Consider the following 3805-nt stretch of genomic DNA (forward strand, 5'->3'; position numbering starts at 1 on the left):
ACCCAGATGTGTGAATTATAAAATGCTTATGGTTACAAATGGTAAGGCTAAAACTGTGAACCAATATGTATATAAAAAAATGAAAAAAATTATTAGACAAGAAATATTGCTCACCAAAGTTTTTAAAATGAAAAGATCGTTTACAATGTGCAACAAGTTTCATCTATTTTATGTATTCGATGATTGCATTTGCCTTCTTTTATTGATATCTAGTAGACTCTTTTTTTATTTTTCTTAATTTTTTATGTAATATAACCAAAGTCAATATATACTACAAATGTTTAATCAAAATCATGCTAAGAAATCAAAGAAAATATTCAGCTAAGAGGAGGATGTGTCAACCAACCCAACCATGTTAACAATATTCTCAGAGACTTAATATTAATCCACAGTATTAATAGATTTAAACGTTTGAATTATAATAATATATTTAAAAAAAATAAAAATGTTATTTGTTTTGTTTTTAAAATAAAAATGTTTTGAAAACAATTACTTCCATACAAATTTTAAGTGTAAAATGAAATATATGAAGACAACTAGAATTTGATTAATATGCTCACCCTTCACTATAAATCTTAAATCCCCATATAAGTAGAGTTCAAGCCATAGATATGTTGTTTATAATATGATAAATTTTACCAACTCAACTAGTTGCGATTAGGGATGGCAATGGACCCCATGCACTGCAGCTTTTTCATTACAAAATCAATAGTACAAAAAATTGAAGTTATCAAACTTGTCCAACAAAAAAATTAAATTATCAAACTCGCCCACAACTTGTACAGTATTTTTATTTTTCAAAAAAATCCTCTATTGAAGATTTTAACAATTATTAAACCCACAATCTACAGTAGATTTTTTGCAAGTTTTGTCACTTAAAATCACAAATACTAAAAAACACTTAATAATATATAAAACTTAAATTATATAATTCAAACTATAAATTTATAACAATAGTATAAAAAGTCCATATATAATACTCAATTCTAGATTTTATCAATATAAATAAGAAATTAAAATTTCAACATTAAAATAAATACACAAAATATATTTATCTAACAAAAAATATTTTTGTTGTAGGCAAATTATCATCCCTAATATTGATGCCTTGTTTCATCTTTTAATCAATATACGAGTATTATCAACAATATTAACAAGTAAATTTTATACAACCACCGTTAACAATTAATTAAACAAATAAAAACCAATCACTAGATTCAAGTCCAAGCAAAACAAACAAAATCAATCAAATTGAAATAAAACATCAGTAATAGTAAACTTGAAAATAATAAATTTTCTACTTATTAAAAGTTGATTGTATCTATCTTTATATATATGTAGTAAGATAGATTAGGTTTAAGAATTAGGAATTTTAACTTACATTTATTTATTATTAAAATTTTAATGTAATTTTTATGATTAAAATTAAAATATAAATAATTAAAATAACGAATGCGGGTTGGTCGATACCCGCATTGGTATCAGGCTCTTAATACCAAACTCATCCACAACTTACAACAGATCTAAATTTGAAATACCAAACCTTCCGTAACACGCAAAATTACCTCTAAGAGGCAGAATTTTACAGATGAGTTTGCGAGTTGCTAGTAATTTTGACATCCCTAGTTGGCGTCATCTTAAAAAAAAAAACTGCGTATATACTAATGTCGAAGGATTTGTGGCCCTCAAATTACACTATTTTTTTACTCTTTAAATGAATAGTTTATCGAGACTTAGGATTAAAGGGATTTAATAACCTAGATTCCTGAAAACCTTTATAGTACTCTTTATTTCCCATCTAAGGCTTTATTAATCTTTTTATTTCCCATCAAATTTTGTCGCGGGTTGATGCAGCTGGCTTTATAATCTAGCTTTTCTCTAACCTCTTTAGTAGTCGCCCAGAAGGCAAATACACTATTTTATCCAACGATATTTAGAACAAGCTTAATTTTTTCACTTATTTATTTATGATTTATAATTGCTCTTTATAAATTGCCCTTTGGAGTCTTGAATTTTTGTCCAGTGATATGATGATGGAGCCCACACGTACAAAGGACGGACCCAAAGAAACAATTGATCTTCATCGGTTTCCGAAAATCTGCCTTTAATAAATTATATACAAGCAGTAGGTGAAAATTCAGACTTCAATTATTAATTTCTTAAAATGATTTTTTGTATTACTGGTCATAATGTACAGCTACATATAATAAATTAGTAATGCGTGAATTCCAAAAATTCTGTTGGCATAATCATAAAAGAATCGGGGCTGAAAGCGAGAATACTTTTCGCAGGAAGTTTTGAATAATTTAGATGTCAATAATTAAGTATGTTCTAATGCTAATGCATTTCTTTTATTCTTCATGTTTGCGGTAGATGCAAAGCACCAATAGACATAGATTTAATAAATCTGATGTGGAGAATACACAATGCAAATTGTTGGATTAAAAGATATAAGAAAAAAAGGATCGGGTGCATCAACAAATTAATTTTTAAAGCCACGTCCCATGGATTTTGGACTAGATTACCAAAAAGTTTGGGTTACAATAGCAATGATAGGGAAAACTCCTTTATATTGCATAGCATCTGATTTTCATATTCTCGATGATGCACCATTACTTGGCTAAAGAATTTTGCAGCCTTAAACTAAATGGTTTGTTGAAGAATTGAATGTTGTAGACTTGATGTCTACAATTTGGATTTAGATATTTAATTTTGATATTTGTATAGACATATGCAGTAATTTTTGGGATCTTTATATTCGGATGGATATTCAATTTTAAAATTTGAATATTCCATTTTGATAAATTGTATGAAAATTCAATTTTAATATTTGAAGGAACAAATGAATATTACTTTTCTGCAAGACAGTTTTTACCTAATGTTATTTTGTTTTTACATTTTTTTAGGCCTATTACGTTTGCAGCATCGTTCCAAGCAACGTTGGACAAAATGTTGCAAATACTTCGTGCAGCGTTGGTCCAATCAGTGGCGGACCCAGGAAATAAATTCAGAAGGGGCTTAATATAAATTGATAAAAAAATTCGACAAGATAATAAAAGCCAACTGAAAAAATAATAAGTAAAATATTCAATTTTATTGACATAATCATTTTTAAAACTTCTTCAACTGTTCTCGACGTGTTTTCATATTTTGAAAACGTCGAATAATATCTTCATTGTCAATACAAGCAAATACATCTTTTTCTATGTATACAACTAAGTTATCATTCAGCCATTGATCACCCATCCGGTTTCGAAGTCGATTCTTCAAAAAATTCATGGCTGAAAATACTCTTTCTACAGTGGCAGTAGCTACAGGTAGAATTAAAGCCAATGTAACCAATTGGTAAACTAACGGGTACACTTTGTCCTTTTTAGTCTTAACCATTGTCCTTGCAAGTTCACCAATCCCTTTCAATTCTGAAAATTCTGCACTAGATCGTAAATCCATAATGTATACATCAAGTTGCATCTCAAGTGCTATAAGATCTATTGCAGAAAAATCTTTAGGATAAAATTCAGCAAGTCGCAGTAATTTTTCCTTGTCAAAAGCTGCAAACAAATCATTTGGACATAGACAAGCCAAACAAATAAGCAACTGAGTATTTGACTCATTGAAACGATTATTTAGCTCTTGAAGTTGCATGTCTAAGACAGCATAAAATAACTCAACTCGATACCGATGTAAATTTGTGATCTCTCGAGCTTTACGGCGTGATCGCCCTGGAATTAAAAACAAATCATCCATATCTAAAACATCGATATCATGCTTGCTACAGAAAGTAGAAACTTGACCAAATAAAGAA

This window comes from Citrus clementina, unplaced genomic scaffold, assembly GCF_000493195.1.
Source record: "Citrus clementina cultivar Clemenules unplaced genomic scaffold, Citrus_clementina_v1.0 scaffold_2, whole genome shotgun sequence".
NCBI lineage: Eukaryota > Viridiplantae > Streptophyta > Magnoliopsida > Sapindales > Rutaceae > Citrus > Citrus x clementina.